Source organism: Tyto alba, unplaced genomic scaffold (assembly GCF_018691265.1).
Source record: "Tyto alba isolate M040663 unplaced genomic scaffold, T.alba_DEE_v4.0 Super-Scaffold_46, whole genome shotgun sequence".
Taxonomy (NCBI): domain Eukaryota; kingdom Metazoa; phylum Chordata; class Aves; order Strigiformes; family Tytonidae; genus Tyto; species Tyto alba.
The window spans coordinates 16,409,744-16,435,857 of NW_024881322.1; the positions used below are offsets into that span (position 1 = coordinate 16,409,744).

General features: G+C 40.1%; 1 protein-coding gene across 3 annotated transcripts in view; it reads right to left on the minus strand.

The window, feature by feature from the left end:
- TPK1 (thiamin pyrophosphokinase 1) overlaps positions 1–26,114 on the minus strand; it is a 327,111-nt gene that overhangs the window by 264,937 nt on the left and 36,060 nt on the right. The window contains exon 2 of one of the 3 annotated variants that reach the window (XM_042806374.1): positions 15,611–15,664. The exons of the other annotated variants lie outside the window; for them this stretch is intronic. The gene's annotated coding sequence lies outside the window, so the exon portion shown is untranslated. The remainder of the gene's footprint in view (positions 1–15,610; positions 15,665–26,114) is intronic. 3 annotated transcript variants of the gene reach the window in all.

Genomic DNA, 26,114 nt, shown 5'->3' on the forward strand with positions numbered 1-26,114 from the left:
ATAAAATGCTGTGATTAACGCTATCAAAATGAGCCTAAATGTCAATATTTTAATGGTGCTTGCTGAGTTAATATAAAGCTGCACAAAGGGCTCAGTTCTCGGTAGATGTGAAACAGTAATAAAATTGGGCTGCAATAATTTACAACCACTGCCCTACAAACTATTAAGAAATTGGGACTTTTGATGGCAAAGACCATGTCAATAGACAGAATATGCAACATCCATCACTCTGAGAAAAACTGATGAGAGCTCACGGTGCCACTGCTCTGAGCACTCTACTGGGTATTCATTTGAAAACAAATCTACTTCAAGGCCATTTATCTTTAAAAGCCCTTAACCAATTAGAAAGCATCTATCTCCCAGACTGTCTGTCCATCAATTTTTCACAAAAATAATTAGCACCCTGACCCAACCATTAACGAAATTGTGCTCTGTTTGGTCTAAGAGGAAAGAGAATTCTGTAAGCAAGAAATCAGCAGCAAAAATAACCTGTCCCCAGATGTGGATATCTCCACTGAAGAAGCTTTTGTTGGCCTTTTGTTAGAGGCAGAACAACAAGTTTGTCTCTTGCATAGTTTCTTCCATTTTTAGTATAATTTCCTGTTTCATTATGTACTTTTCTTGCATCTTTTGCAGACTGAGCAAATTCAGCCATCTGCAGCACAAGCAGAAAAAAAATCCTCCACACAAAACCTCCAGCTTATTCTTGATGTTTACATCAACACAGAGAATGAATGAAGCCAAGTCCCACAATATAAGTCCCCTTGTAGAGGAATTAGTCACGCAGTAAAGCCTAATTTTTACAGGACAGGAGGACAGAAGGATGACTATATGAGATTTTTACTTTAATTTAGGGAAACAAATTTGTTCATCTCCAATCCTACCAGCTTGTTTTCCCATTTGCTGCTTATAAACCTTGCAGTCTCACAAGCATAACTTACAGATGTATGTATTAACAGATGCACAAATACATCATCAGCCAGTTATATGCAAAAATACAGTTAAAAAAAAAATATTTTAGCTGACTTGGAAAATTCCTAGTCTTTGGATAAAGCTGCATCATTTTAATCCTGCCAGAAACACAAAGAACCATTTCCTTACTTTCCTAGGTTGCAATCAACAGTCCCTACAAGTCCCACTGGGCCCATCAGTGAATAACCTCATCCTTTCTGAAAACTTTTTTCCCTTCTCCGCTTTCCAACTTTTATTTAGCTGCATTTCTTTGATGAAGCTTTTCTCATAGTTGCTTAGAAAGGACTTTAATCAAAGGTGTTGTGAAGATCTCTGGCAGCCTATGCAATGCCTTTTTACCCCATTTTAACTCACTCAGAAGAATTCCAATATATTTTAGAGCACACATTTGCTATTCTAAAAGCCTTCTTGGCTTCTCCCTGTCATAGTATACTCATCTATCTATTCTATAAATATTTATAATATCATTATGTATTTTTTATTGATTTCCCCTTGTCACATGACAGTCTTCAGGCTGTATGTCTGTCACAAAGCATATGCAAAAGACATATATATTTTTAAAGACAACCTTTTCTCTGGTAGCCAATGAAATAATATATGCCCCTTCTTTGTTTCCTTTCAGTGTTAGAATAATATCACTAGAAGTTATTCCACATGCTGTGAGGTTTGTGGCTATTGAATTTTCCATGGGGGGAAAAAGCTTTCATTGCTTCAAACAAGAGGGCCTTTGGGAAAGATCACTGCTACTCCCAGTCTTTGGGAAATGGTGTAAGTGGTAACGCACAATGGGGGGATACGCTGTGCTAAGATTCCGGCATGCCTCAGGGTGCTAACAAAGTCTATTTGATGAGTGCAAGATTACAAAAATCCGTTGCTCATCTAAATTAAGCTGATCTTGTGGCATTAGTCATCTTAGTTTGGTAAATTTACATTACATTTACATTTTCAGTATATTTACATTAGCATGACCAAAGTCTGAGCTTCAACCACATAAAGGGGGTTCTGCTAAACAATTCATGTTTTGCTTTGTTGTTTGGTATCTGTGTTTTACTGCTTGCCTGGAGAGGAGCCATTCCTTTCCTTTCCAGTGTTCTGTTAAGCATCTTCCACACAGAGGCAGGTTTAGTACAGAGGAAGAAGGAGGAGAGAGACAGGTAGTACAGGGGCATGGATTTTATGACCAGTAAAGTATTTCATTAATTTAATCTAGCAAGAAACCAAGAAAACTGAAAGCTGGTTGTAAATTTTCAGAAAATTTCTATACTGGTAGAAATACATCCAGATAACCAACATACTAACCAAGATCCCTTGAAAAGTTACCGCAGATATTTGGGTTACACATATTCCTGATCACGTAGCTGGGAGTCCGAATATACAATGAGCTTCTGAAAGAGGCAAACTCTGAATGATCCCACCGAAAATTTCCTCCTGCTCATGTTGCAGGATTTGGTTTCCAGTATCATCATTCAGGAAATTCCTGCCCCTCAGATTCGTTTTTTAAATCAACAGTCACAGCCTACTTAAATGTCAGAGTATGTGGGAAGGGACAAGGCATTTTTTCACAATTCCAGAACAGTGACACCGATAAAAGACAGCAAAGCAACAGGCTGAGGCAGCTTGACTCCTGTGTTGTGCTAAGCATTACTAAATCAAAGAAAAGCTAGAATGCGAACTTCTGCTATTAGTGAAGCAGATATCACTAACACGGGATAATTAACAAGTGAGCTTATAAAGGTATGAATTATGACATCAAGGAAAAAAATAATTAATTGTAATGAATTGGAGTGGACAATTTTAGCAAACACTTACGAAAAAAGGTTTTAATGCTGATATTACTTAAATTAGGATCACAGCTATTTATAGAATACTACTTTATTAAAGTAGCCCACATTCTTGCTTAAATGAAGGCTCATGTAGAAAATTGCCACTGATTACACCTGAAGTATTCTGGTTTTACATCAGTGAAAACAAAAGAACCCTAAAATGGTATCTTTTGCTGCCTCTAATGGCAGAATTTGGTTTCAATTGCAGCATTGAATACACAGAAAGGAAAACTATACTAACTGCTCACTACACCCTCATAAAGCTTCTTGGTAAAGCTTTCTTCATTTTGCTGTATTAGTTGTAGCACCACAATTAGCTTTTTCTTTGACATTCATCAGCATTTTTAGTGCAGTCCTAATGGGCTGTTTGTTCCAACTATCACTGGAAAAAAAAAATCCAGGACACTGAATCAGTTTCCACTCAACAAATGGCAATATATTGCCTTTTTTTTTTTAACCTTGTCTTTATGAAAAACCAAATAGATGCTCAGCACATACACAGATGTTACCTAAACACAGAGAACATGGGATTTTAAAACTAAAATAGAGGGGGTTGGGGAATCAGCACCAAATCTACATCACTCTCTGCCAAGTAAGCACCTGTCCCCAGGTGTTAAATGCAAAACCAATGTTCTGGGAAGAACTACTTGCCAGTTTATTGGAATGGACCACTTCATTCAGGGTTTGTTTTAAAAGCTACCATCCACTTCCCAAACACGCTCACCGGGAACAGCCTCCCCATCAGAAATGAAGTAAATGTTTCATTTGACAAAAACTAAGGAGAATGAGTCCATCAGAAGAAGGAGCTTCCCCCATTTCCTGAAAGGGTTTCTTCATTGTGGTTCTTTGTTTGGTTTTGGTTTTGTTTTTAAAAAATTGAAACACCACCTGTAGTTTCCTACCTTTCATGCATATGCAGTTCCTAACAGGCACTTTACTTGCTGATGTAGCAATTATTCTTGAAAGTTGACTTCTGCCTCACAAGACAAGATTCTGGTTTTATCAATGAATGTCTTTTCCAACTCACTGACTATAAGACTATGTCAACCTTAACAAGCAGCATGGCACAACAAAATCAGGTCTATAGAGCAAAACTGTTGGTGCTGCTGGTATGATGTTGACACTATACAAGTTTTGGGAAGAAAGAGAGAGAGGGAGGGTACTCCAGGTTAGGCCTAGTCTGGTCCTCTAGACTAAGTACCCATTAGCAGTAAGAGGGCATTATGTGCACTCCTGGAGCGCGTAATCATCCAAAAGGATGTTTATGTTTTCATTTAGTTTCATCCAAAAGGAAATTAGCTTACATATTCCAAAACCACTCTGCAATGTAAAGCAAAGCACAATAAATAGGCTGGATCAGGAGACTTGCTTCAAAAGCCTATTCTTGACCTAAAATAAAATGCTAATGTAAATATACCAAAAATGCAAATGTAATGTAAGTTTACCAAACTATGATGACTAATGCCACAAGATCAGCTTAATTTAAATGAGCAACAGATTTTTGTAATCTTATACTCATCTAAATTTGGCTGTAACTTTAGATTGTTTTACTTAAGAGGCAACCTGACACTTGTATCTGTTGTGTAGGGAGGGTGGGGGGAAGTGTTAACCCAAAACCTGAGCTTACCTGCAACATCAAATCCTAAAATACTACTTTTTAAGGTTACCTTTCAGAATAAAACCTTACTTTCTACTGAACAAATTATGCACCTTATACAAAAACACTCCTCATTCTGCTGTTCTCTTTCTTGAACTGTTTTCCCCCAGCAGTCCTTCCCTTAGCCACGAAACCCAGTGCTCTGCTGTGATACTGGGGAATCTTAAAAAGATCATTTCAAAATTATGCAGCCCAAATTAATGGGCTGAAGTGTAATGTAAATGCTTCATGTTTTAAAAGTTTCACAACTCCTGTAGAACTGCTACTTTGAAAACGGAAAAACTTCTTTCAAGTCAGTCAGTAAAATCCACTCCTTATGTCTGTTCTCTCGCTAACAAGGTAGTTGTCAGCTTTAATTCAGAGAAACAGTTAAGCTTGGACTATTGTATTAATTATAGCAACTACTTACAAAACATTGTGTAGCTGCATTTTACCACACTGAATCCCAAGCCTCCAAACAAGCCATTTAATTTTCCCAGTAAGAGTGACAACTCCAATAATAAACCAGCACAAATTATGCAAAAGGATCACAGACCTTACAAACATATTCTCAAACTTATTGAATGAATAAATCAAATATGCATACCCAGCTGCTTTTTGTGCAAAGGCAACATTATCCCTGTCAATGCATTTTAGTGTTAATTTTTTCATGTAAATTCTATTGATTTTTAAATATTTTACAGCTCTTAATTCTCCAGGCAAATTCCAGGAAGAGGAGTAGGAAGAAAAGGGGATTTGTGCAAACAGTCTTATTGAAAAGCTGCAATGTGGTACTCTCTGGAGAGTCCTCTACAAGAATTTACGTGGATGAATTCAAACCAACTAATTTTTCACAGTAAGTCACACGGCCATACACACGGGATAACCCACCTGCATTATTGACCACTGCTGCTCCTAGAAGGGTGCTACACCTTGCAATGAAAACTTGTCAATTAATTCTGGTGCTCCTCTAGAGACTGCGAGGGCTGTGGTTTTCATCTCAGTATGTGATGGGACACGCACAGGAGTTTTCATACAAACTCCTATAGTCTCTAGCTGCATTTCTGAGAGCTTGGGACTTCTGCTCTTTATGTGTAAGACACCTCAGTCTGGTCAAGCAGAATAAGATCACACAGTTCCCAGTAGTGAATCCTCAGTTTTATATAACTTGCCCAGCACCAGAAAGAAACTTCATGGCAGAATTCAACTCTCCAGGGCAACAATTGACTGAACTGAATCATGAGAACCGTCTATATAAATATAAATCATAACAATTGCACTTTTTACTATTATATACATGGAAACAATGCTTGTGCTCCATTACCAAATCCCATTTCAAAATAAACCCATCAGAGTAACCAATCACTTTGGGGAGGTAGCGAGGTACATAGCCTCTAACAGGCTCTTGAAGAGACACACTGACACACGCACCATTTGCTACTGCAAAGCCTTTGCTTTGGCTTACCTCCTGCCCTTGCTGCTTATCTCCAGAGATGTTGCTGGACCATCCACCCAGCATTCTGTGCTTTCTGCAAACAGGAGTTTCATTTCAACCCGAGCACCACAAAGCTCCGAATTAGCTGGAAGCAGCAGGGTTTTTTTTTTTTTGCTGAGATGTTATCACATAATCAGTTATACTCTTGCAGTTTTCCAAGACTGCCAGTTGGACTCAAATTGCGCAGCAATCCAAAAGAGAAAGAGATTTATGACATAAGCACAGACAAGTAGGGGTCTAGGAGATTAGTCAGATATATTACATCCCCTGGCATGGAAGAAATAGCCATCTGAGGCTGAAGAAATGAATAGGGAATAAAATAGCAGAAGGAGGGACAGTTTTCTGCAGAATGGGAAGTCCAGTCCCCAAGGCTGCAGAATCTGACACGACCTTCCATATTTCAGATAAACTTTAAAAGTGTATGAATTGCACTGCAACTACCTTCAACAACAACAAAAAAAAAGCCCAATACACTAAATGTTTTGCTTTTTTATTCACTGACAAGTCATCTTCTGAGACAATACCCATTTTACACCTTCTAAGTTCTATATCAAATGGAAGCTCCTAAAAGACAAAAATTAGGCAAACAGGCTTGCTATAAAAATATTGATAGTGTTATGGTAAATTTGACTTTCCTGTTTAAAATTTCTAGGCACAGAGCAGTGGGATTGGAGCTTAAATCTACATCAAAGCGAAAATGAAAGCAGATGCAGAGAGAATCTATGAAATTTCCATTTTATCTTGAGGCTGAAAAATAAACAGAAATTACTATAAAACATTAGCTTCTAGTTTTAGCCTTTTTTTCTTCAGAAAGATGTTAAACTATCTTCACTTTTGTTACGACCTGGACTGGGAGCCCAGGGAGTGGTAAAGATTCTGGGATCCCCTCAGGTTAAATTAAGGTGAAATGACACCAAACAACTGGTTAAAATGTTTTACTTGCAGTAGAAAAATCTTAAACTTGGAAAAGAATAGTAAGCAATGGGCTCTCTTACCGATAAATCTATAAGAAAGAAAAGAAAGAAAAGGAAAGGAGAAGAGTCTGGTCACCACCCCTCATTCCAGCGTTGTCTCAGGTCTGGAAATCTTGGGTGGTGGGTGCACGAAAAGTAAAGTTTTCTGTTGTCTTTTAAATTCATCCTTATCAGCTGATTAGCGCAGTAGAGAAAGAGAGGCAGGTATTCCAGGAGGAAAGGGTGGAGCATGGGTTCTGCACATGCATTGAGGGGGAGTGAGGTGACACCAATCCCCTTGACAATCAAGCTGGTGGTCATGCTCGCTCCCCCACCCTTACTTTTCCCTCAGTTTTTGCTTAGGTCATTCTGGTGCTGGTTATTTATCTCTCTTATCAGTCCTTTAACCTGAACCCATGGTTTCACTCAGCCCATGTTTCCCTCCTTTGGGGCTTATCTAAGGAGTTGGGCAGTACAACCCCAAGGGAGTGAAGCCGTGCATCCTTCGACACACTCTGGGCCTCCTTGGGTGATGTTCCTTAGACTGATCACAAAGGCCACAGGTCTTGTCAAAGTTTTCTGTGTTGATGAATGTTTGAGGCATTCATTCCTTCAGTTCCTTACAACTTTAGAGAAACTTTAGGAACCACCGACTGACCTCTTCAGTGCCCCCCAAACTACTGTTATTATTCAGGTAAGTTCCAAGCCCAAAAGAAAACCGAAGACAGTAGCTCACTTTCTAGCTGCTTACTCGCCAGGTCTGATATAATGTCCTCCTTGCATTTTCAGATCACAGCACCACATTGTCCGAATACACCATTCTAACAGTACTTCTTATCTGGGATGTCTCTATTTCTAGGGATACAAATCAGCATACAAACCCTGCGGCTGACTTGAGAACTTCATCCGTTATTGTCAACTCGATCTGCCTGCTGCACGAGTAACGTGCTTTCAAGGAACCTCAGGGCAGAGATGGCAGATGTCAGTAGTCTCTTTGGGCACATCAGTATAAAGTACAATACCCCTGGCAAACATTCAGCTATGCAAACAGCATAATGCCATCTTATTTCACCTGTCTGTGGTCAACTGGTATCTTTGGGTATTTTCTATAGGATTAACAAAATTTAATAGATATCTAATGATTTTCATATTAGAGTATGGACCAAAGAGTAAGATCCATGTGAACGAATAAGTGTCTGACTGCTCAGCACTCAAAACCCTGCTCTGCTGCCACCAAACCCTCCACTGACACTTCAGTTATTGGCATTAGCATTTCCTATGCACATAGAAGTCCGATTTCTATCTGCACCAAAATGCACCTGAAGTTTAAAAGGCTGATGGAACCTGATGCTTCCTTTGATCTCAAAACACCATTGCTATCCACCAACTAGACATTTCTTTACTGATCTCGTCTGAAGGGCACGTTTGAAGTAGCTGTTCTCAGAGCATACTTAATAGATCCGGCTTCACAGTGTCAGCCATCTCCTCTTTTAAAAACTGTGAAGGAGCTATACCTTTTATCAGCACGGATTAATAGATGGAGCGCTCCCTCAGGAGGCTGATGACCCACATTCAGGTTCCTTCTCTGTCGGAGGGAATTCACATCCAAATCCTGCTTCAGTCAAGACAGCGCTCTCCTCCCCAGACATGACATTATTCTCAGGGAAGCAGACCCTTCCCTCCCTGCTCTGAAAGTTAAATAAACTAATTGAATTATTTTCATAAAACAGTTAAACAGGAGGAACATGTGGAAGTCTGACTCTGCAGTCCACAGACCTGGATACAGTTCATTCTCCAACATTTACTTATTCAGACCTCTCCTTCACACCTTGAATAAATCCTCCAGTTACTTCACCATGTACTGCAAGAACATTATACCCACTGTTGCCTCCTTCCTAACATGTGGGATGCTTTCAGAGAAAAGCGCAACTTCTGGTTTTGTAAGGTATTTTTCAGATGAGAAGAGTGGTTCTCTCATTATCTTCAGAAGATTTGGCACCTGGAGTCACAAAAGGAGGAAATAACTTTCTGCAGCACAGCATAAGATCTCTGAATCCAACAGAGCAAGATTTTAGATGCTTCATTCTTCCCGCTGCTCACGGTATTCCCACTAACAAGCCCAGCCTGATTTCTTCTTGGTACAATTATTCAGATGGATAGTACTCTTCATATACACCAAATCCTCCCTCTGCCCTGTATACACAGTCTAACTACCATGCCCAAGATGAGTATACCGTAGTTAAAAGCATATGTGCATTTGCTGAATAGTCCAAGGGCTAAATTCTAGTATAATGTGAGTGCAGAGAGTAACATCCCATTTTCAGAAATGGGAAAACAGGCATTATGTGACCGCAGGAAGGTCACGCTCCTATTCAGCAAGTGAGCAAATACTAAAAACCAAAAGTTCCTTTCTGCTTCTCAGTCTGATGTTATAACAAACATTACAGATCACAGATGGTTTCTGGCTAAATTCTAGTTTGGACAACTTTACTGTTTCCTTATTTCCCTTCAGCCCTCTCAATGAAATACAGTACCTCTTACCATCTTGAACTCTTGTGTACTAATTAAGCACTTAACTGCACATAGCATTCAACCAGGCTACCATGGCCTTTGGCAGTGGCTGTTTTTTATATTTAGGAGGTTCAATGAGTCTGAAAGAGTTGTGGAATTTATAAGCGATCTTTGAAAACATCAATTATTTACTCCTCAGATATAGTTGGTGAGATTGATGAGGAAAGTCCCATTGACTCTCAGGATTTCACCTCATCTGCTTTGATGAAAATCCATGCTGAGACAGGAGGTTCTTCAACACCTCCTGCCTCTTTGTACTGGAGGCCAGAGAGGACGTTCGTGCCCATACCGCCTTTCCAGCCTTGCAGTTTGCCCAGTGCGGACTCTTCTGTGCTTTGAAGGGAGCGGGTCTGATGCAAGGTGCAGAGCGCCATCCAGAAGGTTCAATCGCGCACCGGGGGCTTTTACAGGGGTGGTGGCGGTGGGAGAGTGTCCAGGCCCCCAGTGTGAGGTTCTGGTAACGAGTGATGAGGAGGAGGATGTGTTCCACTATTATCACGAGAATCCTTTTAACAGATGAAGGAAGGAAAGGCAATGACTGTAGTTTGCCGACAACCTTCACAAACACTTCACTCCTAAAATAATGTCTTTTGTTTTCATGAGCTTCATTTTATTATTTCGAGAGTTAATTTTTTACGTAATGCAGGCAGCTCAGTTCTGCTGCCTGTTTTAGGACATTCTATAACTTTACATCCGCTACTGGCTTTTTTTTTAACAAAGCATTTTTAAGACCTACTTCTATATATTTTATAAATAGATAAATCTACATCTGGAGAAAACAAGCTAAAATAAACAAAAAGAAAGCTAAAAAAACCAAAAGCAATGAAAATTACATTACATTGTCAGCCATGTAAGGAATTTTTATGTAACCTGGACGAAGATCCTCTTCAGATTTTATTCTGCAATATGTCATTGAGTTGCATCTGGCAGAAAGACCTAAAATCAAAGTTCTGTGGACTGAATAGCTCCAATAAGCTATTTGGTGGGCTTACTAAAATCAGGAACTGGCCAACATTTGCATTATGGAATAAAACTACCGGGTGACAAAGAAACAAATGTAGAACACTGCTAGAATATTCTTCCAAAGGTGTAAAAAAATTATTTAATCTTGAAAATTGTGGATCGAGAGCTGTTCATCTTTCATCTAACTTTTAAACAAGATTGGAAAAGCCCTTTGCAAGTAAATAGTCTGACAGTATATTTGGGATCACTTCATAGTCTGGCAGTACACAACACTATATCCAGCAAATAAAGGCTCATAAGAAAGTAGGTCCCACACAGCATGCCTGTAAGTACATTACTTACATAGGTAGACCCACCGAATCATTATGACAATCTGTTCCCATAAGATACTTGTCACACAAATAAGGTTTGGTGGGTTTAGTCACTACACACAGTCTATGATAACTGCTTTTATTATAAGCCACTTGTGCTTGTTTATGGTCCCTTGTTTTGACATGCTGCAGATCATGTATAATTAAAGATAACTGTTACTTTCTTCCTTCCTCCACAATACAGTGAAGCCTGTAAACAAAGACAGGCTCTGGGACCATTAAGAGAGGCCCTTGTTTGCAGACTGCCTTTCCAACCAGCTCCCTCAATTTCAATACTAAAACTGTCAAGCTTAATTAAGAGTTATGGGGCATAACCATTTCAAAACCATAAATCCATACAGCAGAAAAGTAACATGACTGCCTTAGCGAACGTCTCTTTTTAAATAAGCAATATCTCTTTCTGAGACCTAATTTAGGTTCCTTATACACAACTTTGTATTGTAAATATCTTTATTGCTTCTCCTGCAGTGAATATAAAGACCGTCATAAAATAATTTCATCTGGATGTCTTCTGGTTTATTTGACTATTTAAAGTGGACCTCAGTGCATATTCTAGTGCTTACACTGCTGTTCCATCCAAAATCACCATAGCTTTTTGCGATCCTTCAAAAACTCTGTACATTGCATTTCTCTCCAGCTTCTTTTAGTATTTTCTTTCTCAAGTCACTTCACCTTTCGAGTGTGCACAGCTGTCCGCACACCCTTGTGGCCTCAAGCAGAATGATACTGAGAAAGAAGTATCAAGAGCTCACCGATTAACTGCTGCCCTTTAAAAACATCTTTAACATTCTGCACACCCAGTCTGAGACACCAGTGACCCACTCCAAAAAATCCACCAAAATGACACCCTAGTGCAGGCTTAGATTTAAACCTTAAAGCCTCCTTAGCCATTCCCAGGGAACTGCACAATTGCTTCCATTTTAACAGCACTTAGCTCTGCCACCAGAATTTGCTGAATTGGTGTCCTAGCGAGCACAAGTCCAATTCACAAAACCCAGGGCAACCTGAATCATATTGGTACTTCCAACAAGAAACTAACATTTAAGAGACAACTGCTTACATCACTTCAAAGGCTTGAACCTCACATTATTTGGCAGATTTTAAAATCAATGGAATTTTGCCATTTTCAGCATTAAAAAAGTCCCATGTACAATATTACCAATAACTTTAATTTATTTAAAGCAATTTTCTGGCCTTTACATCAAAGAAGCTACACTTGAAAATGCAAATCCTACAGGCTTAAAAAAGAAGGGTGATTTAAACAGTATCACATGCATTACTATTTCTTCATCTAATGATTTTTGTAATATGATTACATGAGAAAACCTTTGGCTTTCTTCATCTGCTTCATGGACTAACAGAGTAGTTCAATTTATAGAACTGCTGATCATCTAGTAGTCTACAGACACCTCCTTAAAATAAAAGTTTCCTTAAAAACTTAAATGGTTTCTGTCCTGATGAGGACTTCTCTATGTGTTAAGCAACATTTGGGTCAACTTATAGAGGAAATTACAGCTGAATATCTAAAAGCATAATTTATGCAGACTAAACATTAGCTGTAAAGGACTTTTATTAGCTGTTTATCAGTTCCAGAGAGGCAAGAAAATACACCCTGACCAGCGAGTTAATAAATTTGGGGAAAAGATACTAAAGAAAGGAACTGAGTCTCTCTCTTCTTCATTACCCTATCTGGAAAATGTGTTTAATAATAATGCTTTGAACTCAAATTTCCATTTGTAGATTTGAAATCACTTTATAAAGGTGCATAAGCATTATTATTCTCATTTCACAGTTGGCCTCACTAAGTACAGAGATTTGTAGCAATTTGTATGAGAAGCAGTGTTCTCTAGTGAATAAGTTAAGAGTCTGAAATTATCTCCCCAGGGTTTTCTTCCCAGCTAAACTGTAAACCTCGGTCTGTGCTGAAACCCACTGGGGCAAATCCAGAGACAGTCCATCTGAAATTGGTGGGTTTCTGCACGGGAATAGGAGTCCAGGCCAGGAACTCATGACACAGATCTGAGGAATTTCTGCCTAACGTTGATTTAGTCAGTTAAAATTCACTTTTCTGGACCAATGGGGACATGGTCATCCCAGAGGTCATCACAGTATTCAGACACAAAAATATGCAAAGAAATGAAATGGCATCTTTTCAGAAGAAAAAAGAAATAATAAGACACATAGCAGTGGACAGTCTGGAGTTCAAGCAGGAGAACTCCTTAATGACTATCATCACACTTTTTACTCCTGCTTTGTTGACAAAAAATCTTCCACCCCAATTTCCTGTAACACAGTTTTTCTTAGTTTATATAATTCCTTCTCTGGACAACAGCTTCTACACATGGCAGCAAAGTTACCTATGGGATTTCAATTTTGTCATGAAAAGCACTTCTGTTTTTTAAGCCCAAGGATTCAGGAAAATATTAAAAGTACATCTTCTGTTAAGCGGAACCATTTTAAAATCTTTTATTCTCAAATATCACCTGGTCACTTGGGTTAAACTTTGACACACATTTCCAATTTCAGACTGGATTAAAGGCTAAAAATGAGGAAGTAATAAGGTATTTTTCTTTTTTAGAATTATGGGAACGATAAAAAAATCAGGCCTATAAGGCTAACATGTAGAAAAAAAAAAGATTTTTGAGGTTGCAACCTCTAAACTACTATCTATTCTTCAAAAAGCTGCTTACTTTCAGGGTCAGGCCTAAACCACGATGGCCCACAAAGTCAAAAGAATCTCTCACTGTTATCAGCCTCAAAACTACTCCAGTTTTTTTCCCCAAATATCAGTTGGCCAAGAAATGCACCATCAATACAGCCACAGTTAGGAGATTAAGCCAAAAACATGTCTGCAGACTTTTAACTTTAAATAGAGACCTTAAGTATTTTCAGAACTGGTATTTTTTAAAAAATGGCAATAGTTGCCACTGAAATCAATCTGCTTACTTGTATTTTTCTCAGCTGAAGTAGCCTGTACATGTAAAAATTGTATGGTCAACCAATTTTGTACATAAACGAGAAAAGCATAAACAAAAGTGAACAGTCAAACCAACCAAACTCTTAAATGTTTTTAATTCAGTAACATTTTAGTAAATTTTATACAGAATATGAGTGTGAAATAGACAGATCAAACTACTTTTCCACTCCCAATTTGCCAAGGAACAGAAAATGCCAAACTGGAATTCTGATAATTCAAGATTTTGCCATGGAGGTTGGCACCCCTGCAAAATTTTGTAATTCATAATTCATAAGCAAAAGGTCCAAAAGACTATTAAATAATTTAACTTGCATAACAGAAGAGTTTCTTTCATTTTGTTACGCTTCTTGTAAACACAGAAAAGCCTGTTCAAATTAGTCAGAAAAAAATTCAACAGCTGAAAAACCCTCCGTGGTTTTTGTTGTTTATTGGAGGACAGAATCACCTCTCTCTTTGTGTTACAGTTTTGCTTTGAGGCACAGATCCGTGACAGATTCATGCTAATTTGTGCCCCATGTGATAACTGCTATGCTATGTCTTTGGAGGTTTTAACAATGCTCCTTTACACAGTTTTCTCTCTAACATTCCTTGACTGCAACACAGTTAGTCAAACTTCAACACGCGAATGGGCGTTGATGATGGTGACATGGGGCAGGAACAAAAACTTTGGCTCATATGCAGAAACCAAATGCGTTTAGTTTGACCACCAGCATCAAGATCTGTTGGTCAGTTCTGCAGCTCACGATGGCGGGTGAATCTTAAAGGAGGACACCTCAGTGAGAGCCCCTTTCCCTGCCCAGCCAAGGCACCACAGGGTCCCCCACCTGCGAGCATCATCTCTACACGGGACTCGGACAGGTAGGGAGGGTGTCGCAGGGGAGCCTTGCACCCTCTGCAAAAGCTCAGCAGAAAAGAGAAGTTGCAGAAATTGTGATCGGCTTTTAGTGTACTTTTGTGGTTAAGAACTTTTGCTTCTGCTCCACTGTAACTGCGACACCCAAATCAAAGTTTCCTGTCAGCAAGATCAACTGGGAATACACATGCTACTTTCAGTTCAGCAGCTTTCAGGCTTCTTATGCCACCTCCCACTTCCTCCCTAAAGCCACAACCGAGATCCTTATCGACTAATATGACAACACCTAACAAGGGTACAGCTGATAAATTTTAGGTTTGATCCTGTCTACGACGCTCATATGCCTCCAGCAGATGGTTCATCTGTCTGGTTTTGAAAAAGGAGGTAGCACTGCAACTAAATGTAGATGAACTGAGGAAAACATATCAAATACAAGTTTTTATTTTAGAAAGCACATTGAAAAAGCATCTCTAATTATGGGCAGAATGAAAGAAAAGAAGGATGAACGCTTCTCCCTTCAGGACTACACTGGTTTTCCAGTGCTGCATGTGAATATAAATGAATCTTTAATCAACGTTCATAATTTCTGCACCCAGACAAATTTAGAAGAAGCAGAGGAAGCCAAAGAAAAATTAAAAACTGTGGAAGAATAAAAATACCCATGCACATACACACATGTGCACACACCCACACACAAGCAAGGCATACTTTTCCATATGGGATTAGAGCTCTGTATTTAGCTGATGGATTAAGCACCAATAAATTAAAAAAAAATAAAAATGAAAAGCTGAGTATTACTTTTCTAATAAAAATAAGTCTAGGATTTAAAATAGAAACCCCTTTTTAATGAAAAACAAATGGCATTTAAAATTTAATAGCCTTTAGGCCTAATAAAAAAGTCAAATCCCTTATTTAAAGAAAAGAAACTTTCTTTAATAATCACAGACACTGCTACACACAAAAGGAACCACTCGCAATGCAAAGGGTCCTACTTACGGCAGTCTGACTACAGCAAGCAGCAGTAGTACTAATGGAAGAAAACACATGTGCCTAGAAGCAAAATGATAAACAGTTTAAATTGGATTCAATGGAGGGGCCATTATCTTTTTAAGAACACATTTAAAAAGCTCTAACAAGTGTAAAAACTCTTAACTCTAGTCACGAATAAATAGCCAAATACAAACAGATCTTTAGGGACCCTTATTAAGAAATAAGAAGGGTTACAAAATTTGGAGCCACCTGTCAAGGTTAAGCACACAGGCATTTGCTGGTACCGATGGTGACCTTGCTGCCCTGGCCGTCACCACCGCGGAGACTCGGGAAGCACTGGGACACACGCGAGCTGGCAGTCATGACTGGTGAAACAGGCGCATAACCCGGCAGGTATTTCACTGGCACTATCCTGTACTGTCAAACCTAAATTACTGGGAACAACCCCAGCCCCATCCCAGGGATTGTCACAGTGTCGAAACGACTTGCTGAATTTGAGCCCTCTGTGGAGATCCTGCGCCCACAGGCAGGAGTTCTGTGTTGGTTCTCTAAAGGGCGACCATTTCACCCCTTGTGACCAACTGCAAGAGTCTGTGTAACTAGCTTCCCTCCACCCTCATGCCATTTTGACGGACACACAATAAAAGTTTTGACCTGTAGGAGAAAATTCAGTGGAAGAAATTCCAGATAGGAAGTGCGCACAGAAGTGTTTCACCTTCAACAAGGCAAAACCAGAAGCTAAAGCTTCAGCAAAGCAGCTCTTATGTTGTAGTCCCTTTTCCAGCTCTTCCTTCACACCCAGTATGTTGATTTTTAGGCTTATCCTATCCCCAGACTCCCTCCCGCATGCAGCCTTTTTATCTATGAACTTATTGGAACAATCTGTACCAACAAGAGCGTTCGCACGCCCCAGTTACCTTCAACAGCTGCACGTGATAGGCTTATAAGAACCACCTAATACCAAATAATGCAAAGGTCTTTTTTTCCTCAGTCTCCCTAAATACTTTTTTAAAAGCTGCATCAAATTGTTATACCTTAAATATTTTAAGAGCATGCCTTCCCTTATTTCTTTTGCTATAATAATACTCAGATAAAACAGGTCAGCAACACTTCAGTTTGGTTCTTTTTTTCATTTTCCAGAGAGAAGATAATGGTTTAGATGGATCTGCCCTATCAACTGTAGTATGTAATTTAATGAGGAAAGTTTCACACCTGTAGTTTTCAAATCAATGAAGTTTCAATGATGAAAAAACAAAGCAGCAGCGTGCAGATGAAGGTTTACTTCTAACTTGGTATTCCTCAGAAAGCTAAGATCACCACCGTATACAAGACAATAAAACTACATACGGTACTTGCCCTGCAAAAAAATTTCTTTCTGAGGCCTTTGCTTTTGTTTGTTTTAAATAAATGTAAACTTGTATTTCTCAAAGCATTTTGAAATTCAAATGAAAATTCAGTGGACTGCTAAGTATACCTCTATGGACACATAAATTAATCTTTTCTTCTAATTACCTTACTTCTCTGATGTGGAATGCTAAAAAAAAAAAAAAAAAGAAAAAAATCACATAATTTCAGCATTAAAGAAGTGATTAAAATGCCCCATTTGGCACCAAATGCTACCATCATAAAAACAAATGAAGGAAAGAACCTGAAATGTGTTTCCACTCTCTGAATATCCAGTTCAAATCTAAAAGCCATGAATTTCAAAATAATGTGAATCCGAACTGAGAAAATCTCCAAACATTCTTGAGTGACAACACAAAATCTGCTTATAATGTTGTGTGACCTCTAAAAATTGGAAAACACTGACACACTAGTGCTCCTTTAAAGCGTATGTTTCAAAAGCTCTAATACTTTTTAGTTGCACCTGAAAACCAGGGATACGCACACTGGCTGGCAGTCTGACACCGGGCAGCTATCTGGAAGATGCAGCATTTATGAAGCCACCAGTGAAGCAAGCAGCAAGCCTGCTCCAACGCTTGCACAGTGAATTAGGCTAGATAAATTCAATGAATGCAACGTAAAAGGTGGTGATTTTCCAAATGAGTAGGTCAGGGTATTTTTGAGTATGGCAGCGTATCACTTCAACTGCTCTGCAGCTTCAAACCAAACCCCACCAAACAACAAAAAAAAAAATCGCCTACTAGATTAACTAAATGGACAACGGCACTAGGATTACTTGGCTGAGGTGGCTCTTTTTACACAAGGAACAGTTCTGCGCCGAGGCAGATTAAAGGCTGTGTGTGGCTTTCGGGTACCTCTTTGAAGTCCCAAGCGAACGAATAAGGTCCCAGTGGAGTCGCAAGCCGCCCAGCTCCCCACCTCGGTGGGCACCACAGGCCCCGCGACGCGGCCGCCCACGGACACCCAGGCACGCGCTCTGCCCCCAGCCCCGCCGCCCCTGCGGCACAGGGACCGCCGTGGGCAAGGGCGGAAGGCAAACTGCCCCTCTCCCCTCCACGCGTGGAAATGGCTGAAGCGTTCTTGTGGCTCCGAGCCTTTCTCCTTCTCCTCGTCTCCCTGTCTGGCCGTCCCCGCTACATGATACATCCCCAGGCCCGCGCCGCACAGGAGCGGCCCCGGCCCCTTCCCAGCCGGAGCACGGAGGCCTGAGCCACAGTTTCCCTCTAGATGAACCTCACAACCAAACATTATATAATATCGGTGTCCAATCATTAGCGAAAGATGCAGCTCAGATAGAATGTCTCGTTAGTGAGATAAAACGATTACAATATGCTTAGATAAAACGATATGGGAATACACTGACGTTTCTTAGTTTAGAAACATGCTATCAAGGCTGAGTACACAAACTCTCTCAGTTCCTCCTTGAGCCTTGGCTTGGGGAAGAATCCCAAAAGAGGATGGCGAGGCGAGCCAACCCACCCGATGTCTCCTGTGCATTTTGTCATACACCATTAGATTTGTAGATCCGTTTGTTAACCTGTATAAAAGCCGGACTCTCTCACAGCAAAGATGGAGGCCTCACCTCTCCAATCCTTCGCTGTGACGGGACTCCCCAGCTGATGCACGGATCTGGATGATGGTAAAGTAGGAGGGCAGTTGGTGAAGTATCTTTCTTAATCGCTATAGTTAGCTTTATGACTTAACCAGTATAGTAATGACTGGATGCACTGCCTTATTTTTTAACGGCCTTGTTATCTATTGCTTATTTTTGTATTAACTTTATGTAGAAGTGACTAGGTGCATTACCTTGTTTAAATTATTTTGGTGCATTACCTTGCTTATTCTTTCTGCTGCTTTCAACTAAAGTACAATGAGCCTATCTCCTTAACTTGGTGTCTGTGTCCTTGGTGCTAGCCCCGTCAATTAGAAAAACACCAGCTGAGTGTCCCTTCACCGGCCGTCCCAAGCTCCTCTCCGCCTCCAGCCCTCCAGAGCAGAGCCCTGGTGCCCCTCGGCCTCCAACCACCGCCGAACTAGCAGGTTCAGCTTCTGAAAAGGCAGCGCTGACAAGGAGGCCGGCATTGGAAGGGGAAGCAGGCAGGAATTCAGCATACAGAAGAAAGGAGGGGTGAAAAGCAACTTCGTGTGGGTCCTGATGGTAGAGATGGCAAGATGGATATCGTATCATGCACAAAGAATTGGGCCTCTACAGTCTAGCAGCCTAACATAACTCTCAGTAATAATATTAGATACTATTATCTCAATAGAAGCAGACTATCCACATAAAGTCAACATTAAAAGGCATGTAGGTGAGTGATTTTCAGTACAGTTTGCTATTTGGAAGAGCCTATGAGACGTTAACAGGAAATTCTGGCAATTGGGAGTTTACGAACAGTAAGATAGTTTAGAATTGTGGCTAAAAAAGGATAATGAGTTTGTCAGGTCTCTGTCTTGAAAAATGATTCCATCTACAAATCATGTTGTTAATCTTTAGTTTCCAAAACTCCCTAAACAAAGATCTGTTCATAGTTCTGCGAAGCTCACAGTAGTTCATTGCAGCTCACTTCATACTGAAGTTTACCTTTTGCTAAGCAGATGTCAAGAAGAGAAAATATAATAGTACCTTTGAGAGAGGAAGTGCAAAAAGACACCTCCACATCCTCTTCCTAAACCACCGTCCAAGTATGTACACCTGCAACTCTTTGTGGAGTTTGGTTTAGAGAATGCAGCAATTCTTGGTGAGGGTTCTGGACAGAAATTGTTTTTAGGTAACTCAATTCACTGCCTAAGCTAAATGCAACCTCCAGCTATGCAAAGAAACAAAAGAGACAGCTGTCAAGTAAACAAAACAAAACAAAATTTAGAAAATTGTAGTTGCAATTCCCTGTCTCTTTATTAGAGGCCCTTCCATTCTGTCTATCACTATATTATGGACATACTGTATATGTTTGAAAACATAAAAGTAGCCCAACTGAAGCGACAATAAAACAGTATCTACTTATTAGCCTCTGGTTTTGTATATATAAAACAGACTGATAAAAAAAAAATAATAAAAAAAAAAAAATAAGAAAAGAAAATATAAGGTATTGACACATCTTAAATAACGTTCATACAAATTGGTGGAAGTACTGCAGGCTTGTACAGAGCCAGAATGTGAGAGACTGAGATAAATGTGAGTTGCTGAGCTTTTCAGTGAATGCAAAAGCAGTAACCTCTTTTAACCTGAACTCTCCATCACACATGCATTTAGTATGTCTGGTATTCCAGTGGAAATGTAATTTAATGTCTTTGAAAACAACACTTCACTATGACTTTAAATTATTCCCCATGGGGGACCATTTTACTCCAACATGCTTTGTTTACTAGCTCTGCTGCTTCCAGTGAGCTGTTTGATAGATGCCAAAGACGAAGATCAGCTCTATAATGCACATTTTTGGATGACTGAAGACAAAATTCTCTGTTTCTTGGCATAGTTTCCCAAACGATCATGATTCTTAAAGCATTCATTACTGTGTAGTAAGGCAATCTATATTTCTGTCAGATCATGTTATTTACGATTTATGGAGAATAAAGATTATAAAGGAGAGATACTTAAATGGGCAAAACAAGGAACACTTCCTGCTCTTCTATTTATTCTCCCCAGTGACCTTGTTATCCTTGCCCTTAATCGACAGAGAGATCATTAACAAGTCACCCTCTTTGAAGCAGGAACGGTGATTGTACAGTAAAGTACATGGATATCAAAAATAAAAGCATTCTAAGATTATAGAAAAGGACAGGCTTTTGACAAGATAAACAGTATATTTTTATTCTTTCTTTCCACATTCATACTGTATTATTACTGTTTTAAAAACAGCTATGGGCTCCAGTGAAGATCAGTTTCACTGTAATGGTATTGCCCAAGAACCTAAGAAGAGGTGATCTGGATTTAAAGAGCTGATTACTGACTAATCTAATTGCCAGAAGGAGAGAGGAAAAATGCAGATCAAGGCACTGAAACAAAGGGCCACATTGAATCATGCTAGCAGCGTATCAAGATATGAAACAAGAAGTAATTGCCTGATCATTAAAAGAAGTCCAACTTTGAAACTCTATCAAGACAAACTCATATCTTGCTTCTCAAGCAGCTGGTCAGGCACATAGGAAAGCTGTAAGAACAAGAATCAAACCCATAGTAATGATTTGAGCAGTGCGTGTGGATACTGCTGTTTCTAAAAGGACCAAAACATCCTGCCTCAGCTACATCCGTAACTACTCTCAACAGTCACCATTCTCAGCCTGGATTCTCCCCCTTGAAACAGAACCTTTTGTTTGTGCTTTCTTTATCTCAGCAAGGGAATAATAAGATTTGTGATGGAACAAATATCTATTTATCAGAATAAACCATTTTTTTTAATAATATGATTATGAGAGATCCACCCAACATACATCTATCTTTACAAAGAGCAACATTTTTCTGCCTCTTGTCTTTCTACTGAGAGTCCTAAATAAAAACAAATAACCTTTTACAGTTATTTTAATAAACTACTGCAGTTTTCCTTACTGTTGTAAGATGTATTAAGGATCATGACTATCCTCCCTCAATGCAGGCATGTCAGCTGCACTAGATGAAATTTAGACGGTTATCATTCATCTGTAAACAGACCACACAATTATTTGCCTTTTCAGTTATGTCAAACTTTTCAAATGTGTAACATGACAATGACAAAGGCACAGACCATAAAGACACTCTGTGGAGAGTTGTGCTAAGAAACCATAATCACCTTACCTGCCTGATCTGCTCCTTTGTCAGAGTTCATGGCCAACACAAATACCAGCAGAAGGTTTACACAATGGCTCCCAAATCTTTTTAAGGGAAAAATCATCTGGGGAAGTTCAGCCTACTGCCAACCGAGCTGTAGGGAAAAAATCTCAAACCAGTTGTGTGGTAACAACCAGATTCAAAAGAAAAACATCTGTGATCTAGTTATTACTAGGTTCACTTCCATTTCCACTCAGGACTACAAACTGACTTTAAAAGATACTGCAGGACATACCAAACCTTTCTCACACCACTGCTCAAGAGCTACAGACACATGCAGATTTAGGCATATCATGAGCTTATGGAACTGGCACATGACTTCCTGGTGACAAACTGATTTATTTTTGACTACAATAAATATACTGTACACTTCTGTACTACATCCCTAACCAATGGAAGACTTTCAAGCCTGTTTTGTCAAAACAAAACAGACTTCTGTTTACTTCCAGACCACTCCTGACTTAATCACGAACCACCTGCACTTAGAAGCAAAGGTTGAGTCCAGTAACCCTTCCTCATCACACGCATCTTAAAAATAGAACTACTGTGACAAAGTTAATTAGATCTCACACACCACTTCAGGCACTTTAGTTCTGTCATCTGTAACTTACTGGCCATTCCCAACCCACCATGGTCCTTCTCATTCCCTACTACAGTCCTCAAGCATCTTTCTTTGTCCCGGGTTTGAGTGAGTGCTGGGGTTTTTTGGTATCAGGGGAGGGGGCTACAGTGGTGGCCCCTGTGAGAAGCTTCTCGAAGCTCCCCCAGCTCCAAGTCAGCTCCACCTCTGCACCAAAACTGAGCCGATCAGCTGCACCTCTGTGATAACGTATTTAAGAAGGGATGTGGTGATGAGCAGTGGGACTTGTGAGGAGGAGTTGCTGCAGCTGCATGAACACCAAGGTCAGTGGAGGAACGGAGGAAGAAAGGAGGGGGGAGGTGTGCCGGAGCAGAGACCCCCCTGTATCCTGTGGTGAGACGGCAGGGTGGCCCCCCCCTGCCACCCATGGAGATCTACGGTGGAGCAGACACTGATATAGGGCCTGCGGGGGGTGCCAAATGAACAATTAAGGTGACTATGCCTGAAGTCAGACGGGATCCTGTGGGAAGAAGCAGCCCCCGCTGCTGTAATTCAGCGCTGGGAGGATTGCAGCATGCGGGGGTGTCCCACGCCGGAGCAGCTCGGGAAGGGCTGCAGCCGTGGGAGGGAATCCAGTTGGAGAAAGTTTGTGGAGGACTGTCTCCTGTGAGAGAGGGGACCACAATGGAGCAGGAGAAGTTCCAGAAGCTCCCCCACCGAAGATGGCAGCAGCGGCAGCACGGACTGCACCCCCCATTCCCTGCCCCTGCGCCGCTGGGGGAGGAGGTAGAGATATCGGGAGCAGAGCTGAGCCCTGGAAGAAGGGAGGGGTGGGGAGAAGTGTGCTCAAAATGTGGCAATGCTTCTCACTGTCCTGCTCTGTTACATGTTGTTAGTGTCTGTAATAAATGCATGTTCTTTTTTCCTTCCCCTAACAAGTCTGCCTTTTGCCCATGACCATAATGGGTGATTCACCCCTCCCTGCCCTATCTCAGATCCCACGCCTGACTTATTTTCTCCTTCTCAGCGCTGGGGGGAAAGGGGGACATGAGCAGCTCTGTGGTGCTTAGTTCCCCTCTGAGCTCGAACCACGACACTCTTCTATAAATCTTGGGAATTGTTTATGACACATCTGGCATCAGCCCTCCCTCTCTTCACCAGCAGGCTCTTTCAAGATTCAAGAATGACTTTAAACCTTTCTCAGTTATTTTCACTTACATAAAATCTGTGGTAAAATGAGATGCAATTGTTACTGTTAAGTAATGTTCACAATCGGATTTATCTCAATCTCTGCACCTGTGAATGATTTGAAAGAAAGTTTTCTGACTCAAAACTGCTCGTATCTCATCATCAAAAGATTATAGAAACAGTTTTATACAGCTATTTTTTCATGTGCTTTATTTAAAAGTACAACTCATGTTATTAACTGATGAGTAAATACAGACTCATCTGCTTAATTTCAAGAGAAAAGTTTCTCGTGCTTTTCCATCAATCATACTCCCCTTCCTCAGATTCCTCACTCTGCACAAGTGTCTTCTACAGCAAAGTAGAACTGGGCACAGAAATACCTCATATCCTCAAACATACACCATATAACCCTACTGAAACACATGATCCACAAGAGTTTTGAAAATAAGGGAGAGAAAATGGCTATTGCTCTGGGAAAAAAAAAAAAAAAAAAAAAAAAAAATACAAGGGATGAGTAAGGAAGACATGAACTGTTTAAGCTCATCTGTAAAATTCTGTCATCTCAAACAGCAGTCTTAAGAAACTGTAGGATGTTTGAATTTTGGTGTTTCTTTTCTTTTTATTTATCCTATAAAGCACAATCCCTGCAGACTTTCAGCAAGCCTGGGCCAGCCAAGATACTGAATTGCTTTCAGAATTCCCACCTATGTACTATATGAATAGATGTGGACAGCACATATGGATGATCTCTGCTTAACACATTCCCCTGAATTAAGCCCCAGGACTGTGCGATGTCTTCCAGCAACTTCACCCAGGTACACAAGGAACACCTTTGGCTGAGCGAAAAGCTCCACACAACGTGCATTGCAGAAAAAATAACAATTCAATGGGATACACAATGAACTAAAAATCAATATTCAGCGCAACATTAACCAGAAGCAACAAGTGTGTTTAAACCAGTGTAACCATGAGTCAAGTAAGCTCAAGTGCACAGAAGAACGGACGGTGTTTTCCCCTCAAGAAGTTTCACTGCCTTATTCCGCTTTACTTTACAACCGGTAATGTTGTGGGTCCCCATGCAACAAACTGTGTATGAAGGCAAAAAATGGGCGGACAGGGATCTTAGGCAAGGAAAGATATTCCAAGCATGAAAAAGGATTAGACAGATGCACAAATGTTCAGTGATTTGGGTGAGTCCTTAGGAAACCGATAGAACACGAGCTGTGTCAGTAAAGGTCACAGAGGCACTGACAGAAAACTCAAGCTTGGTGCGAGGTGAAGGCACGTGAAGTTTCAAGATGGAATATGACACCAGCTGGGAGGGAAGGAACCCTTTTAACACCCACACACTGCCCTTAATATCCTTCACACGGACACCGTACCTTGCTATACCTTTGTCTGTTAGACTGAAGCACTCTCTGTAAGTGAATTCCTGTCATACCCTGCAGCCAAGTTGTTTTACAAACTTCTCTTACAAAGCTAAACAAACATAGCTCCAACTCCTCTTTTATAAGTATGCGTCTTACTTCTCATACCATACCTTATTTCTCAGTGCTCTTCTCAATTAGTGTACACCAGAACTGGACATGGTATCAAGTGCAAGTTCTACTAGAAGACAAAACCAGAGGTAGTATGAAGTTCCCCTGCACAGAAATAGGCTCTGCCACAGCACTTAGCTGTGATTTCATATTCACCTTCTTTCAGAACCATAGCTTCTCACTTCAAAGTCTTTCTTCTCTGAATTCAAACACTTTGTTTCTGACTTTTACACTGGATTGTATTTCATTTCTGTAACTTAACCCTGTCTATGAGCAGTTCACACAGAAATCCAGATGTCATTGTATACCATCCTCTTCATCACATATTTCCCACTCCACCAAACTTTGTGTCCATAATCACTCCCAGTAATGATCTGGCACTTTCTTCCATTGCAGACAAAATATGGCCAAGTATAAAATCCTGCAAGACTTCACAAAGAGCACGCACATACTGTTGTATTTTGAGACCTGTCACACATTCACGCTATCACCTATACAGATACACCATGGTAATTATGTGCCTTTATAGTTTCTAAATCAAAATTACCTTGGCACGTGTTTTACAGAACCTAAGAACATTACACTGCTCCTACAAATGTTCTATCCCAGCTTCAGCTCACAAGACTTTTGTCCAGAACCCCTAGTGACTGGCATTTTCTCAATAGCACTTGGTTTAAGGGTAGATTTAAGGCTATAACTAAGATATGGTTTGTTTTATTATACACGTATACGCACAACCTTACACTGTTTCTGTTCATCTTACAGAACATATCTATACACATATATACTTTTAGAACTGAGTTAGTTTCACTAAGACCCTAAAAATGCCTGAGAAGTATGTCCAAAGAGGTGTAAGTTGCATCAATAATACAGATAAAAATATACCAGAGGTAGATTCGTTCAACAGAATTGTTACCTGCTTTCCCTATTGTCAAAGAGATCTTTAATTTACAGAGAAAAAAAGTTGAAATTGGGAAAATTATACAGAGGACAGGAGGC